The sequence below is a fragment of the Struthio camelus genome, chromosome 12, assembly GCF_040807025.1.
Source record: "Struthio camelus isolate bStrCam1 chromosome 12, bStrCam1.hap1, whole genome shotgun sequence".
Lineage (NCBI taxonomy): Eukaryota > Metazoa > Chordata > Aves > Struthioniformes > Struthionidae > Struthio > Struthio camelus.
This window is the reverse complement of record NC_090953.1, coordinates 26746024-26763047: the sequence shown is the minus strand read 5'-3', so window position 1 is coordinate 26763047 and position 17024 is coordinate 26746024. Positions and strand designations below refer to the sequence as shown.

At 58.4% G+C, this 17024-nt stretch overlaps 6 non-coding genes across 6 annotated transcripts; 3 read left to right on the top strand and 3 right to left on the bottom strand.

Moving 5' to 3' along the window:
* The first annotated feature begins 290 nt into the window (after positions 1 to 290).
* Positions 291 to 372, top strand: TRNAS-AGA (transfer RNA serine (anticodon AGA)). The gene has a single exon. It is a non-coding gene; the product is annotated as a tRNA-Ser (tRNA).
* A 669-nt stretch (positions 373 to 1041) lies between these two features.
* TRNAC-GCA (transfer RNA cysteine (anticodon GCA)) lies at positions 1042 to 1113 on the bottom strand. The gene has a single exon. It is a non-coding gene; the product is annotated as a tRNA-Cys (tRNA).
* Positions 1114 to 6350: 5237 nt separating this feature from the next.
* Positions 6351 to 6422, bottom strand: TRNAG-UCC (transfer RNA glycine (anticodon UCC)). Its single transcript has one exon. It is a non-coding gene; the product is annotated as a tRNA-Gly (tRNA).
* Positions 6423 to 8713: 2291 nt separating this feature from the next.
* Positions 8714 to 8785, top strand: TRNAM-CAU (transfer RNA methionine (anticodon CAU)). Its single transcript has one exon. It is a non-coding gene; the product is annotated as a tRNA-Met (tRNA).
* A 7018-nt stretch (positions 8786 to 15803) lies between these two features.
* On the top strand, positions 15804 to 15885 carry TRNAS-AGA (transfer RNA serine (anticodon AGA)). The gene has a single exon. It is a non-coding gene; the product is annotated as a tRNA-Ser (tRNA).
* A 666-nt stretch (positions 15886 to 16551) lies between these two features.
* On the bottom strand, positions 16552 to 16623 carry TRNAC-GCA (transfer RNA cysteine (anticodon GCA)). Its single transcript has one exon. It is a non-coding gene; the product is annotated as a tRNA-Cys (tRNA).
* Positions 16624 to 17024: the final 401 nt, after the last annotated feature.

Here is a 17024-nt window from a genome sequence, read left to right as displayed (position 1 = left end):
TCTCCCCTCCCGCCATGGGGATGCCGGAGGGAGAGTGAAACCATCCTCCAGCATCAGCATATCCCAGAGGCCAGCCTGACAACCAGGCACTGGGAGCTGCAGCCATCGCCCTGGCACCATGTCTCTCAAGGCCTCTCCAGCACTGGCTGCAGGGGCCTCTGGTGCCTGACTGCGTGGTGTCCACAGAGTGGAAAGGACATGCCCCAGCACAGCCTGGCCCTCAAACTCCCCGGGAGCCAGGTGCCTCAGCACAGGGCACCCGCTCACTGCTGCAGAGCAGTTTGGGGCAGGTAGTTGTGGCCGAGTGGTGAAGGCGATGGACTAGAAATCCATTGGGGTTTCCCCGCGCAGGTTCGAATCCTGCCAACTACGGGGTGCCATCTCCTTTTGGGCTGCCTGGAAAGGCCACGCTCCAGACCAGCCCTGCGGGTACGGAGGGTCCCTCCAGCTGCGCAGCTGCACAGCAGCACAGCAGCATGTCAAGCCCGGTCACACAGCAAAACACCCACCCTCCCTCTACGGCTCTGCTCGCTCCTCCCCCCCCCCCCCCAACTTCCTGCAGTCCTGGCAGGCACAACACACCTTTCCCAGGTGCGAAAGGATGAGATGACAAAGGGTGCGTTTAGCCTGTTTAGCCTTTAAGCTCCACTTTATGGGAAAAAAGCCGGTGGAAGCCAGACTCAGCGTTAACTGGTGACGTTGGGAGACCTTCCCTCTTGTGTCACAGACCCTGACCTGTGTGCTAGACAAGGGCAGGAGGTTTCCCGGTGGGTTTCTCTCAGCTCATGCCCTCCAGCTCCCGACAGAGCAGTGGCAGCACAGCCCCTGGGAAGGAAGAGGGGCTGCTCTTGCCCTCCCTGGGAGGTGCAGCACCTTAAGGAAAGGGGAAACCCCAAGGGTGTCATGAGGCGAGAGCCCAGAGAACGAGAAGCCGAGACAGGTCCATGCTGGGCTGTTTGTCCCCCACAGCCTTCCCACTGAGGGATGGGGAAGCAGGCCGCCAAGGCACAGGAGAAGCTCCAGGAAGAAAAGCAGCAGTGGAGGGGGCACCTGGAGTTGAACCAGGGACCTCTTGATCTGCAGTCAAATGCTCTCCCACTGAGCTACACCCCCTGCATCATGCACACCACTGCTGGACTCCCCATGCTCACGTCTGCACGCCCAGCCTTGTCCCTCTTGCTTTTGCTTTTTGCCTCCTCTTCCTGGCTGCTCCCCGCTCTGGCGTGTGCATGGGACAGGCAGCCAGCAGCCACAGCCACAAACAGCTGGCCCACACACCAGCTACCTCTTCCTTCGCCCTCACCAACAGGCTCTACCACCTCAGCCTGCACGCAAGCCACGGCTTCCCTGCTGGGAGCTGCGAGCAAGCACAGCCCAGGCAAGGGCAGGGCCCTTGGCAACCAGGCCCCGTCCCACAGTCTCCAAACAGGCTCCACAGTTCCTGGCTTTGCTGTAGCTTTGCCATATTCCTGGCCGGCCCTGCGAGCCCCTGTAGCAAATGCAGGCTGGGCCCTGTTCTCCCAGCCATCGCTGGCTCAAGGCCTCTGACCCTCCTGCATGTCTGCCCTGTGAGCCCTTGTCCCCCTCCTCCTCAGTGCAGCGGGAAGTGACGCTGTGGTAGAGACAACCCGCTCATGATGAGAAGTGGACAAAATCTTCTGTAGCAGCCCAAGGAGGTTTCCAGGTCACAGACTCCCTTTCCTCATGGGGAAGTCCAGCTCCCCAGCCTCTGCCACGAGGGCAACATGCTGGGACTCAGGTAACCCCTGGGGGCTTGTGGAGGGAGTCAGGGATGACTGCTTAGCACAGGAGGTGAAAACAGGGACAGGTGAGAAAGCACAAATAGAGCCTCACTGTCCAGGCATACCGCAATGGTGGTAGGAAAGGCAAAGCTTGGCCTGCGTTGGAACTGGCAGGGCACATCAAGGACATAAAGAAGAGCTTTTACCGCTGCAAATGCTGTTGCTACCGCTGTTCACCTTGAGCCTAGCAAGGCCTTTGTCAAGGCCTTGTCTCTCACAGCATCCTTCGAGCCAGACCGGTGAGTTACGGCCTGGAGCCTGACGACGCTAATGTGAGGGGAAAATGGGGTGGACCGTTGGGCTCAAAGGCCTTTACTCAGTGGGAAAAAGGGCCATCTGGCGACTGCTTCCTAGTGGCCTCCCTCAGGGATCAGTCCAGATGCCAAAAAGCTTTAGGCTTTTTATGGGCGACCTGGACAGTGGGACAGAGGGGCCTTTCAGCAGGTTTGTACAGCAGGCCAGACTGGGTTCTGTTCCCTCAGGACAAGTGCAATGGCAACAACCTGGAGAGAGCTAGTGGCAGAGGAAGAGGCTGAGGGTCAGGCCTGCAGCACAGGCCATATGAGGAAGGTTGAAGGCATTGTTTTTGTGGCGCCTGGAGGGGAGAAGGCAAGGAGGGGAGGAGGGGATCACACTGCCGTCTCCCACCAGCTACAGCGGGTTATGGAAAAGGCAGAGCCAAGCTCTCCTCAGAGGTGCACAGCAAAACAGCAAGGGGCACAGTTCCAGGTGCAACCAGGGAGATGTCAACTGTCTCTTTGGAAGAACAAGTCACAGGGAGCACGGCACAGCCCTGGAAGAGGCTGCCCATGGGAGAGTGGCGTCTCCCTTCATTGCAGCGTTCAGAAGCTGGCCGGACAAGGCCCTGAGCCTCCTGATGTCGCTGGGAAGTTTGGCCTGATTGGAACGGGGCGTTGGCCCAGAGGGCCGCCAGAGATCCCTTGCAACCTGAAACAGTTTGGGCTGCACTGAGTCACGCAGGCCCTGGACCAGCAGCAGAAAGGCAACAGCTTTAAAGGCAGGAGCAGGAGATTGCATAGTGGCACCAGTTGTTTCAGGAAACGTCCCTCAGGAAGGAGGCAGTTGTGGAGGAGCGAGGCCAAAAACCCTGGTATCGCTGGCACGCCTGAAGCCAGGACACCGTCTCCACCCAAGTCAGCAGCACACCGACGCACGTTTCCCTGGAGTTTGGGGGTTTTCCCCGCTCTTCCACGTTACGAGGGCTCCCATGTGTTCCGGGAGGCTGAGTCAAAGCCTATTTGGAATTAAAATGCCTTGAGTGGGCCACTCCATCCACGGCCCAGGAAAAACATCTGTGAGCTTTTGCCTCACTGCTCTGACCCACTCCTAAAAAAGCAGGCCATCCAGGCTTTTGGCCCTGGGATGAACTTGCTAAGGAAAACGGGTCAATTTGGGTGTGGAGTCCCTTTCAGGGAAGGGCACAGGAACCTCTTTGGGTCACTGTCCCACGCCTCGGTTCTGCACTCCCCAGTCAGAGCCCCGGGCTGGCAAAGCATGAAGCCCCCGTCAAGTTCTCTAAGGACATACCCATGGAGATCCCCAGGAGTGACTGTCTGCCCTTCCTCCCTTGCAGGGACCTGCCTTGCTCTCTGCCCTCCTCTTCCTCGTCCAGAACCTGCTATCGTTCCCTGGGCCCTAGGCAGTGGAATCTGGCTCTGGTGTGGCCTGACTAGCGCCAGCAATGTCCTCAACTCTGAATACTGGGAATGTTCCCCAAGTTTCCCTGGGGAACGAGGTCAGCCACACCCCACTTCTCCTCTTCCTGTGGGCTGGATTGCTGTCATGGTGGTGACACAACTTTGATACGCGGGCTGCCTCAGCTTGGCAGGTGAATGGAAATGTTTAGGGACTTTACCTCTTTCCCGTTTCAAGGGGGTAGTTGTGCGCAGTTGGGAAGGCGAGGGTTCTTTCAGGCAGAAGGGGGAGATCTGTGTTCAGCTGCAGGGATGCCTGCACACAAGAATCTGCGCCTCCAGCGGATCGTCCCTAACCAAATAGCCAAGTGCATCCTCTGCCACCTTGAACGCAGCTTGAACTGTTTGTTTTGGCAATCTGGTACGACCAGCCTGTCCACCGGTGCTTGAAACCCACCGTAATGGGTCGTATTCCAAAAGTGGGTCAGCGTCCCTGTGCTGTGTTACTCGGAGGGCGTGGGAGCTTGTATGCGCGCAGTGTGTTGTTAAGAGGTGATTGCTGCGACTTCTGTTCAGCCCAATCTTTTTCTGCTGTGACAATCTGATCAGTTTCCATCCTTGCTGCTTCACCCAGAACTGCACCCGGACCTGGGGCAATAAGCAGTGGGCTAAGCAAATCTTTGCTGCCAGGCCCTCAAATCCAGCCTTAAGGTGAGATGTAACGCTTGTTGTGCATTTTAAGAAAACCAGCCGCAGGCCCCTCGGGGACATGCAGCTAGAACTGGATTTGGAGGGCACAGAGAAAGATGAGGAAAGAAAAGAAAGGCTGATCTGGTGGGGGTCTTGAAAGGGCTGGAGGCCTGAGCGCACTGAGTTCCCAGCTCCACCTCACAGAGCCAGGCCTCGCCATGCTGCCTCTGGCTCTGCTGCACTCTGAGCTCCTCGAGAAAGAGCTCGTGCTCGTCCGCTCTGCTGAGTCTCCTGCTGACGGCAGGACGGTTTGGGGGTTAGGAATTGCTGTAGGTAGGATGTGATTGCCACAAGGTAGAGCTGGAATGGGAAAAGGCAAACGCTTTGCATGCCGCTTGTCCTGGGGAAACGGGCAATTCTCTGTGCCTCACTCAACCCAGGAAACATGTGTCTTGGTCTCTGTGCTGCTTTTTTTCCTTTTTTCCTTCCTGCTCATTAAAGATGTTGTGCAGCATAGCTGGAGACTCGTGGTGGTGTTTCTTTCTCCGCCAGCCTCCGTTAGCCACCCGCTCTGCACAGGAAAGCATTCCCCCCTGTCCTGAGCTTACCTCTCTCTGCCAGAACCTGAGGAGGGAAAACCAAGGATGGAGAATCCACAACCTCTCTGGGCCACCTGTTCCAATGTTCAGCCAGCCTCACGCTAAAGAAGCATTTTCTCACGTTCAAGCTGAATTTCCCGTGTTCAGTTTGTGTGCGATGACTCTTGCCCTGTCAGTGGGCACCACCAAGAAGAGGGGCACCACTCCCTTGGTCTGTCTTCTTTCGACCCTCCCGTTGGATAGTTATACGCACTGGTAAGATGCCCCGTGAGCCTTCTCTTCTCCGGGCTCAACAGTCCCGACTCTCTCAGCCTCTCCTCATATGAGAGGTTCTCCAGGCCCCTAATCATCCTTGTGCCTCTTTGCTGGACTCGTGCCGGTAGGGCCCTCTCTTTCTTCCACTGCGGAGCCCAGAACTGGAGACCGCGCTCCAGATGTGGCCTCTGGAGCGCTGAGTAGAGGGGAAAGCACCACTTCCCTTGACCTGGTGGCAACACTCTTCCTCACGCAGCCCAGCCTACCGTGGGCCGCCTTTGCCACAAAGGCACGTTGCTGGCTTGTGGTCAGCTTGTAGGGTGCCAGGACCCCCAGGTCTTTTCTGCAAAGCTGCTTTCCAGCAGGTCGGCCCCCACCATGTACTGGCGCCTGGGGTTATTCCTCCCCGGGTGCCTGGGGTTATTCCTCGCCGGGTGCAGGGCGTTGCACTTTGCCTTGCTGAACTTCCTGCGGCTCCTGTCTGCCCGTTTCTCCAGCCTGCCGAGCCGACAATCCGGGCCTTGTCTCTTTTTGCTAAGACAGGTGGTTACTTACAGGAGGCACTGGAGGCAAGAAGCACCGGGGCTGCTCAGGAGCAAACCAAGGCCTCGTACTTACAAGCATGCAGCCAAACACCAAGCCACATCCCGTGTCACTGTTCAGTCCCCCAGTTCATGCATTACTCTTCCCAAAGCTGTACCACCCACATCTCCCAGCAGGGACTGCTGCTCGAGTTACACCATCTTTGCAGTAGGTGGAGCTCTTCTGCGGACTCAGGGCTGTTGCCTCTGCCTTCCCTCTCGGGCCAGTCCGCACCTGGCAGCAAGTGAACAGGGCTCTTCAAAGTGTCCTTCCTCCCTCTGCAGGAGCCCCTGGGCATCTGCATGCCAGGTGCCCTTGCAGGGACTCCACTGGTGCCGTCATGTTTCTGGTTCCAGCAGTTAGGGGCTCTGTCAGCTCCCCAGGAGCTTGGTATCTCACGGGCACTTATTTCAGAGCAGAGCTGTTGTGTCCCGGAAGGCCTTCAGCACTTGAGGCAGCAACGAGCCCTTGCAGCAAAGGCGGCTGGCAGCATCCTGGGCTGCGTTAGGAAGAGCGTTGCCAGCAGGCTGAGGGAGGTGTGATCCTTCCCCTCTGCTCAGCACTGGTGAGAGCACATCTGGAGTGCTGTGTCCATTTCTGGGCTTCCCGGTACGAGAGAGACAAGGCCACACTGGAGTGAGCACAGCAAAAGGCCACAGAGAAGGTCAAGGTGCCTCACCCTGCCTGTGCATGCAGCCCTGCCTGGGCTCTTTTCTGGCAGGAGGTGGAAGGGCCTCTGCAGGCGCCTGGGAGAAGAAAAGCGTGCGTGCGTTGGCCGGGAATCGAACCCGGGTCAACTGCTTGGAAGGCAGCTATGCTCACCACTATACCACCAACGCATGCAGACCTATGCCCGCCTCCTGCTCGTCCCAGGCACTCTCTGACCCTCGCTGAGCTTTCAAGACTATCCCGGGAGTCTGAGAGGGGAGAAAGATGCAGCAGAAGGAAAAAGAATAGGAAGCAGCATTGCCCTGCCCCTGCCTCTTCTCCTGATGCTGCAAAAACTTGCAGAAGTTTCCACATAGGACGCCTCCCTTCCCATCACAGAAGCACGTGCATCTCAGCTCTGGCCCCGTGGGAAAAACATGCCCCTGAGAAGAAAATCCATCCGTCCCCAGAGGAGAGCATGTCTCTGTCAGGAAAGGTGTGAGCCTGTGTGGCTGGGAAAGGAGAGAGGGGGTTTGCACGCGCCCTGGCGACTCTGGGGGGAAGCTGAGGGTGACTAGAGGGATGGAGGGTTCACCGGGCACGCTGTTCAGCTGGAGGGACTGTGGCTGTGAGGCTTTGTCCAGGGCTGGAGCCTGGTCGCTCCAGGCAGCCCAAAAGGGGACAGGTGCCCCATAGTTGGCAGGATTCGAACCTGCGCAGGGAAACCCCCATGCGTTTCACGTCCATCGCCTTCCCCACTCGGCCACAGCTTCCTGCCCCAAACCTCTCAGCAGCAGTGATCACGTGCCCTGTGCAATGTCGTCCGGCCTGCTGCGAGTTCCAGGGCCAGGCTGCACTAGGGGGATGGGGGGGGGGGAGTTCTCCTTTGCACTCTTTGGACACACCACAGCTGGGCACGCACAGACCCACAGACGAGCACATTCAGACATGGACAGCAATCAGGAACATGAGGGCTGCAATACACCCCAACAGAGGCACTACACCTGGGACTCCAGGGGAAGTGTCTCACTTACCTCCCAGTGCCTGCTGTGGAGTGAGGCGGACTGGACAGAAGGTGCCACCAGATGCCCAGCCCTGGGGAGGAAGCAGAGCTGGGGAAATCCTGGACAAAGACATTCTGGGGTAATTATACTCCTTACAGTCGTATTTCCCTGCTGCTATGCAGGAACAGGCATCCACAGTGATATTTTTCCTTCCCCTTGCGTCAGCCTGAGAGGAAGCAGTGCCCAGCTCTGCGCTCCTCTGGTTCCTGCACATGCAGGAGGCCTGGGTTTCCTTCCCACCCAGGAAGACTATGGGCTCCGTGGGGAGGGGGCGCACCTCTGGGCCCCAGGCCAGAGAGCCTGGACACCGTGTTGAACACAGCTGTGGGGACACCGCGTTGGACACAGCTGCCAGTCAGCTCACCAGCAAGGCCAAGGAGCCCTGACACGCCTGCACGGCAGGTGGGCCTGGAAGGCACATCTGAAGCAGAGCTTTGTCAAGGCAGAGAAGTCCAGGGCCCTGGGAAAGAGGGCACTGCCAGGAAAGCACCTGGGAATCATTGCTCTAGCCTGCACCAGTTCCTTCCTAACATCACTTAACTCCTGCCTTCCTCTGCCCTCCCTGCTCCTACTTCCTCCAGCACTGGTTTGCACTAAAGCACCGCAGCTGCTGTCTTTGGTGAGCACAGGGCAGTTTGCAAGAGACAGAGCCAGTCCCTGAGTCCTTCCAGGTGATGGGGCTTTCCCCCTTGGCAGGGTGCCCTGCCACAACACAGTCATGTGGGGCAGCAAGGGGCCAGCAGGGTTGACTTGGTTTGGGGCTTCCTCCTTCCCTTGCTGCGGACTGAAATGGAGGTGCCCAAAACGTCCTTGGGATGGCAGCAAGAGAGCATCCATTGGGCTCAGGGGTCACTCTAGCGCAGCTCTTCAGGCTTGGCCTGGGCAGCGGCTCTGAGGAAGTGTGTCAGCAGCAGGTCACCAGCAGAGGTGGAACCTGCCTCTCCAGGGCAGAAAGCCACCGGGGGCTCCCAGGGCTCACCAAGCCTGCACAAGGAAAGCACTGTGTGCAGGAGAGGCACGTGACTCCAGGTGGAGGGGAGCCTTTTCCTGGCTAGGAGAGCATCAGACACTCATCCACTCGTTGGGAAGCAAGCGCTCCCAGCACAATGCAGGCAGGCAGGCTGCCCCCTGGCTCTGGGGTTTCTGTCCTCCCCTGCAGAGGCAGCTCAGTTGGGCAAACACAAACTCCCCGCTTTCCCCTGGGTCTGTGCCAGGCAGGAGATGGTGTCATAAGGGCAAACCAAGGCGGCTTCAGCCCGGGCCCACGGCCTTGGGGCTTCCCGGGGGAGACTTTTTTCCTCCGTGGGACCAGGCCCAGGCAGGAGGAACGGCAACCCCCCGAGCCCAAGAGCTGGCACGGTCAGTGCCTGGGAGTGGCAGGGAGGGCCCTGCCATCTCCCCACAAAGCTGCTGGGGGGAGCAGAGTGGCGCAGCGGAAGCGTGCTGGGCCCATAACCCAGAGGTCGATGGATCGAAACCATCCTCTGCTATGGCCCTTTTGCCCCACCCCGCTCCCTGAGAGGTGGGGCCTCTCACTTTGGGCACGTGCACCAGCACTCCCCGCAGTGCTGCGCTCCAGGTCTCTGGCCAGGGCTGGTTGGTGGCTGTGCCACTCCTCAGCCCCTTGTCTGTGCTCCTCCTGCGTTCTCCTTTGCTTTCTCAGCATCTTCTCCCACCTTCTCCTTTGCTTTCTTAGCATCCAGGCCTCCAAAAGTGCCCCCGAGGGGCAGAGACTGCTGTGGTTCACAGGCAGTGGACCACAGAGAGGTCCCCCCACAAGAGTGTGGGTGTCCTGGGCACAAAGCTGTTTCTCCCTTCCCTTCAGGGAGCTAAATCCACAGCTTCCTGATGGCAGGACCCTGCCCTTGCCTTTGTTGAACTTCAGGAGGTTCCTCTCCGCCCAGCTCTCCAGCCTGTCCTGGTCCCTCGGAACGGCAGCACTGCCTTCTGGTGTGTCAGCCACTCCCCCACAGTTTAGTATCCTCAGCAAACTTGCTGCGGGTGCACTCTGTGCCTTCGTCCAGGTCATCGATGAATACGTTGAACAGGACTGGACCCAGGACTGACCCCTGCGGGACAGCGCGAGCTACAGGCCTCTGTGCCACTGACCACAACCCTCTGAGCTCGGCCATCCAGCCGGTCCTCAGGCCACCTCACTGTCCACTCATCCAATCCACACTTGCTGAGTTTACCTATGAGAAAGTGATGGGAGACAGTGTCAGAAGCCTTGCTGAAGTGCAGGGAGACAGCGTCCACTGCTCTGCCCTCATCTACCCAGCCAGTCAGGCCATCAGAGAAGGTCAAGCATGATTTCCCTTTGGTGAACCCGTGCTGACTACTCCTGATCACCTCCTTGTCCTCCACATGCTCAGTGAGGACCTCCAGGATGTAGTTGAAGAAGCCCTTCTGGTTGTCCTTGGCATCCCTTGCCAGATTTCATTCCAACTGGGCCTTAGCCTTCCTCGTCGCATCCCTGCACACTCTGACAACGTCCCTGTATTCCTCCCAAGTGGCCTGTCCCCTTTTCCACATTCTGTAGACTTCCTTCTTCTGTTGGAGTTCTGCCAGGAGCTCCTTGCTCATCCATGCAGGTCTCCTGCCCACTTTGCTGGACTTCCTACTCAAGAGGGATGCACCCGTCTTGAGCCTGGAGGAAACGATGCTTGAATATTAACCGGCTCTCCTGGACCCCTCTTCCTGCTAGGGCCCTACCCCATGAGATTCCCCTGAGGAGGTCCCTGAAGAGGCCAAAGTTAGCTCTCCTGAAGTCCAGGGTTGTGATCTGACTTATATTACTTATTGCCCTGCTTCCTCCTCGTAGGAGCCTGAACTCCACTACAGCCAAGGCTGCCCCCAGCCTTCACAGATCCAACCAGGCCTCCTTTGTTTGTTAGCACAAGGTCAAGCAGCACACCTCTCCTTGTTGGCGTCTCCACCACCTGTGTCAAGAAGTTATCATCAGTGCTCTGCAGGACCCTCCTCGACTGTTTGTGCCTAGCTGTGCTCTCTTCCCAGCAGATGTCAGGGTGGTTGAAGTCTCCCGGGAGAACCAGGGCCTCTGATCGTGAGGCTACTTCCAGCTGTCTGTAGAAGGCCCCATTGACTACTTCTTCCTGATCAGGTGGCCTGTAGTAAACCCCCACAACAGTGTCACCCATGTTAGCCTGCCCTTTAATCCTTACCCATAAGCTCTCAGCTTGCTCTTCATCCACCCCGAGGCAGAGCTCCAGACATTCTAGTTGCTCCCTCACATAAAGAGTAACTCCACAGCACCTCGCCTTCCTAGCCTGTCTTTCCTAAAAAGTGCATAGCCATCTTTCCTAAAAAGTGCATAGCCATCCATGACAGCATTCCAGTCACGTGAGCTATCGCACCACGTCTCTGTAACTGCAACGAGATCCTGGCCCTGCAACCGCACACAGATCTCTAATTCTTCCTGCTGATTCCCCATGCCGCGTGCATTGGTGTACAGGCATTTCAGAGAGCCAAATGGGGCATGCAGGCTTCTCAGGAGAGGTGCAAGAGGATGCTCCATAGCCATGTCCCGCGCTGTGCCCCTGGCTGCATGCACCCGCTGGAGGCATCCTGACTTGAGCAGTGTTTTACTGACTATCCTGTCTCTATAACACTCCCCTTCCCCCATCTTGCCTAGTTTAAAGCCCTCCTTGCCAGGCTGGTCAACCTGTTGGCAAAGACACGCATGCCCCACTTGGTGAGGTGGATCCCAGCTCTCTCCATCAGCTCTCTCCATCAGCTCTCTCCATCAGATCTTCAAACAGGGTCCCACGGTCATAGAAACCAAAACCCTGCTGCCAACACCAGCGGTGCAGCCAGTTGTTAACTGCAGCGTTAACTCAGTGAGCATTGAAGCCGTGTGGAGCAGGTGCCCAGAGAAGTTTGGACTCTCCTTCCGTGGAGAGCAAATTCAAAATGTGTCAGGGCCAGGCACTGAGCGACCGGCTCCAGCTTTGGCACTAGTCCTGCTTTGAGCGGGCAGTTGAATTAGAGGCCTCCGGAGATCCCTTCCAGTCTGTCTCGTTCCACGAATTCCCAGCTCCCAGAGAGCGCTGCACTCTCCTCCCTCCTCTGCACCACGGCAGCAAGTGAGCCTCTTCCCCACAGGAACTGGAGCTCAGTCGTTGCTCAGCGCTTGGCTCATGTCCTGTCCTTTCTCTTTGACTCCCCAGCCCCTTCCCCCCCCACACACACTCCTTCAGACTGCCACAGCCTCCCCCCGGGGGTTACTGTGGTAGAGCCCTCCCTACGCAGCCCTCCAGTCCCCAACCAAGGCAGAAGGAAGCCCTCTTGCTTCCCCAGGAACTGGCCATGGGGCGGCATTGCGGGCAAAGTCTTTGGCTTCTCAGTTCATCAGCCTTCAAAGCGCGTGGGTGTGACGCGCCACTAGAGGGGTGTCTGGGATTCTTTCGGATTCCCGAGTTAGCTGCGCTGAACCGGGGAGATTGTCATTTGTCAAGGGTGAGAATTTATTAGAGATGGGAGGTTATAACAAAGCTAAAAGTGCAGTGTAGTATAGCGAGAAATATAACAGAACTGAAAGTACATATACTTATCAGAGCTGTACGGTTAAATCACGGGTGCACGGTGGTACGGTGACCGCTCTCGCCCCTCACGGGCCACCCCTCCGGTACAGTTTTCCCCGGATTCTCCTCACCACGCTGTTGACATTAGGGGCATCCCCACTGACGGGTGGGTCCTCGGGTCTGCAGGCCAGCGGACCATGGGTCCAAGTCCGCAACAAACCCATGGGGCTTCCTCTCTTTTACACCCAGTCGAAACAACGCCAGCCCACAGGTATACAAAAGCTGTATGGCTCTAGTCAATAGCAGAGTGCATACCAACAGGTAACCTCGTGCCCAGCCCAGCCCTCGTACCCAGCATGGGTAGCAATTGTTGGTAACGGTACGCCCAGTAACAGGTCGTTCTGTGGGGGATGGCTCCACAGCCCCTAGATGTTTGTGGTGTGGGTCTGCGGTGTCACTTCTCCTTCATGTGGTCTTGTCAATCATGGGGTGGTTAGAGGGTGTGCCCCCAGGGTGCAGCAACCCCACAGCCATGGTGCACCTGGGGTTCGCTAACTCCTGGGGAGCACCCCAGAGCAAACCCCTCTTCTATGGGCTACACCATCCGGAGTCCCACACTTGCCTGTGTGGCGCCTGCCAGTGGGAAAGACATGCGTACTCTTGCCATGACTCAGGAGCACCGTGACAGCATGTTGGCTTGTCCAGAGCAAGAATACAGAGCTCAGGTGTGCTGAAATCAAATCACAGCTCCAAGTCACACTTTTCTCTCCATTCCCAGGGAGAGAAAGACACCTATATTCTCCAAGGGCAGAGCTGGATTTTTCTGAGTCACTGCGCTGAGTTTCTGGGTTCTTGGAGAACAGTGGGAGGGTGGCCTTGGGAGACTGTTCAATGAGACCACGGGGCTATGCTGGGCCCTCTTTCTGCCTGCTCCTGGCACTGCTGAGCAGAGAGAGGGACCCCCTCTGTCACAGCCCTGAGGGCACTGATAGGCTTCAGTGCCCTGACCAGCCTCAGCTCGGACCTCCCCCCCCCACCACCATGCACCCTCTTCCTGTGGGCCCAGGAGCCCCATTTAAGCTCAGCCCTAGGCCTTTCCTCTGGCTGCGCTATGTTGTGGGAGTACTAGTCTCTGGCTCTGTCACGGCCATGTCCCTGCCTAGCCATGGACCCCATTGATCTGGACACTGACCCGCGGTCTGACGTCCCAGCCTGACCTCAGACCTGCCTTTTCACCATGGACCTGCCTGGTGATCACTGGACTGCGTCTGACCCTCACCACCCTTGCCAGACCCGATTCTGACCCTGACCCTGAGCTGCAGATTTACTTCCCAGCTTGACCTCGGACCTGCCTCATCACCAGGTGAACTTCCCTGGTGATCTGTACTCTTTGCTGAGCCTCGCTAGCATCTCCAGGCCTGCCCTGTTTGCCTGGCTTGGTGGCGGTGGGAAGGGACCCTGGCAGGCAAGGTCCTTGCCCAGCCAGTCGTGTTATCGCACCCGGCTCCCCATCCCTTAGGGATCAGCCGGCGCTTGCTGCTCCCGGACACTCAGGCTCCTCCTCTAAGAGGCTGGAGCAGCACGGGGTCTGAATGGTGAAAAGCTTTTAAAGAAGCTCTGAAGGTGCCCCTCTCTTTCCACCTTGGTTTTGTCTACAGTACAGGAAAACAGTGACAGATACCACACAAAAAGCCACTTCTTGGAAGCTGTTCCCCTCCATTTCTTGGTTCTGCAGAGTGGCCTGCAGTGCTCCAGCTGTTGTAAATTCAGCTGCAGAGAGCCTAACGGAGCTGGCCCCTGACCTGCCACCATGGTGCCTGTGTCAAGGGGTCCGGTGGCCTCCCACTTGCATAACCAGGGGGGCACCCAGACCCACATCCTGAGGCAGCAGGAGGTCAGTAAGCCCTCAGTTTCCTGTCGGCTTGCGGAGATGTTTGAGGCTAGCAGAGCATATTTTGTGCATGCGCAAGTCAGGGCTTGTCTGAAAGCGTGGCTCACTCGCTTGCTCACCCAGCGCACGGTGTTTGGCCCTGCAGAAAAGCCAGCTGGACAGGAAAGCGCCCTGCAGAGGCGAAAGCCGCTCTGTTTCTGGCCATGTCCTCTCTCTGCTTCCCTCGTGCTTTCTCCGGTGCTTATGTGGGCCCATGATGAGTGCAGCTTCACGGAGCTGCACCGGGAGAAAGTAACTCCCCACGTAAATCAATGGTTCCCAACCAGCATCACCCTCTACACCAGCTCCCTGTCAGGAGAGTGTCAGAGCCAGCGTGAGGGACAAGGTGGGATTGGGACAGAGGGGCATGTGGCCATCCCTTTCAGCAGCAGCTACTTGTGGGACTGGCACAGCCGTAGCATGGCCTTATCCCGTAATAGCAGGGCTCACCGTTTCAGGAGTCGCTAGTGATAATCGCTCTCGTTGAGCCAAGCTTGCCTGTACAGTCTCTGCAAGCGTGTGCGTGTGTGTGTGCGCGCGCGCATGGGTGGGCGGGGGCAGGAGGTGGGGAGGGGGCCTTGGCAGTGTTCCTTTACAGTGCAAGAAGGGAGATGTGCCCACAGGCTCCATTTGCACCCCAAGCTGTGTGGGGAGGGGATGGCCACACAGGAAAACCCAGAGCCAGGCGGGGGGGCTGTCCATGGTGCCTAATCTACACTCCCGGCCCTAACACACTGCCCCCGCCCACCCAGAGCATCCAGGGGGCTGGGACATTTCTGAGGCAGGAAAAGGTGGCCCTGAGAGGCCCCGCATGGGCAGCTCTGTGGCACCAGCAGAGAGGGCACCCCAAGGCTGGTGGTCTGAGCCCACCGCAGGACGCCGTCCTGCTGGCAGCGGAGCTGGGGAGGTGGTGCTTCCTGACCCACCAGGTTCTGCCCAGCTTGCCCTTCCCCAGCCCCCAGCCAGGCTGGCTTTGGAGGCGGGCAGGAAGAGGAGAGCAGGGGCAGAACTGGGGCCAGCAGGAAGGCTGTGGGGCAGCGGGCACTTCTGTGCCTGAGATGAGCACAGCTGCCTGCCAAGCAGCTGGTCTGCGCTTGACTCCTGGCCATGATAACCTCCACCCTCAGCAGCTCTGCCGCTTCAGTGCCTTCCATGTGCTTTTGCCAAGGCAGGCATTGCTGAAGGAGGAGGGGGCCTGTCTCTCCTGGGCTCTGTGGGGTGCCCCACCGTGGCTGTGCATGCAGGGAGGCTGCAACAAGGGGAGTGGCTCCCCTCAGGGGATGAGAGCTTGCTGGAGAAAGCTGAGCTGTGTTCCAGCAGGAACTTCCCTGAAGGAGGTGGAAGGGCCTCTGCAGGCACCTGGAAGAAGAACGTTTTGTCCGTGTTGTCTGGGAACAAAACCTGTCCTGCACTGCTTGGAAGGCAGCTACGCTCACCATTGCACCACCAGCACATGCGGACCCAGGCGTGCCTCCTGCTCCCCACAGCTCATGAACTGGCTCTGCCTCCTCCTTCCAGCCCCCCTGCACACACATTTCCTCCTCTCACAGTCTCTCCAGGCTCTTCCCCATCACCTCAAAACCCTCACACCTGGGGTGGGGGGGGAGGCCGCAGCTGGGCCATGGCTTCCTTGCAGTCTTTCCCCTTCCACTCCTACTCCTGGGCTCTCTGCTTTCTCTTCCTTCTTATACACCTGACACATTTCCTCTCCACCATCACTGGATGCCTCACACTGCTCCCTTCCTTTTCTCCCCTCCCGCCATGGGGATGCCGGAGGGAGAGTGAAACCATCCTCCAGCATCAGCATATCCCAGAGGCCAGCCTGACAACCAGGCACTGGGAGCTGCAGCCATCGCCCTGGCACCATGTCTCTCAAGGCCTCTCCAGCACTGGCTGCAGGGGCCTCTGGTGCCTGACTGCGTGGTGTCCACAGAGTGGAAAGGACATGCCCCAGCACAGCCTGGCCCTCAAACTCCCTGGGAGCCAGGTGCCACAGCACAGGGCACCCGCTCACTGCTGCAGAGCAGTTTGGGGCAGGTAGTTGTGGCCGAGTGGTGAAGGCGATGGACTAGAAATCCATTGGGGTTTCCCCGCGCAGGTTCGAATCCTGCCAACTACGGGGTGCCATCTCCTTTTGGGCTGCCTGGAAAGGCCACGCTCCAGACCAGCCCTGCGGGTACGGAGGGTCCCTCCAGCTGCGCAGCTGCACAGCAGCACAGCAGCATGTCAAGCCCGGTCACACAGCAAAACACCCACCCTCCCTCTACGGCTCTGCTCGCTCCTCCCCCCCCCCCAACTTCCTGCAGTCCTGGCAGGCACAACACACCTTTCCCAGGTGCGAAAGGATGAGATGACAAAGGGTGCGTTTAGCCTGTTTAGCCTTTAAGCTCCACTTTATGGGAAAAAAGCCGGTGGAAGCCAGACTCAGCGTTAACTGGTGACGTTGGGAGACCTTCCCTCTTGTGTCACAGACCCTGACCTGTGTGCTAGACAAGGGCAGGAGGTTTCCCGGTGGGTTTCTCTCAGCTCATGCCCTCCAGCTCCCGACAGAGCAGTGGCAGCACAGCCCCTGGGAAGGAAGAGGGGCTGCTCTTGCCCTCCCTGGGAGGTGCAGCACCTTAAGGAAAGGGGAAACCCCAAGGGTGTCATGAGGCGAGAGCCCAGAGAACGAGAAGCCGAGCCAGGTCCATGCTGGGCTGTCTGTCCCTCACAGCCTTCCCACTGAGGGATGGGGAAGCAGGCCGCCAAGGCACAGGAGAAGCTCCAGGAAGAAAAGCAGCAGTGGAGGGGGCACCTGGAGTTGAACCAGGGACCTCTTGATCTGCAGTCAAATGCTCTCCCACTGAGCTACACCCCCTGCATCATGCACACCACTGCTGGACTCCCCATGCTCACGTCTGCACGCCCAGCCTTGTCCCTCTTGCTTTTGCTTTTTGCCTCCTCTTCCTGGCTGCTCCCCGCTCTGGCGTGTGCATGGGACAGGCAGCCAGCAGCCACAGCCACAAACAGCTGGCCCACACACCAGCTACCTCTTCCTTCGCCCTCACCAACAGGCTCTACCACCTCAGCCTGCACGCAAGCCACGGCTTCCCTGCTGGGAGCTGCGAGCAAGCACAGCCCAGGCAAGGGCAGGGCCCTTGGCAACCAGGCCCCGTCCCACAGTCTCCAAACAGGCTCCACAGTTCCTGGCTTTGCTGTAGCTTTGCCATATTCCTGGCCGGCCCTGCGAGCCCCTGTAGCAAATGCAGGCTGGGCCCT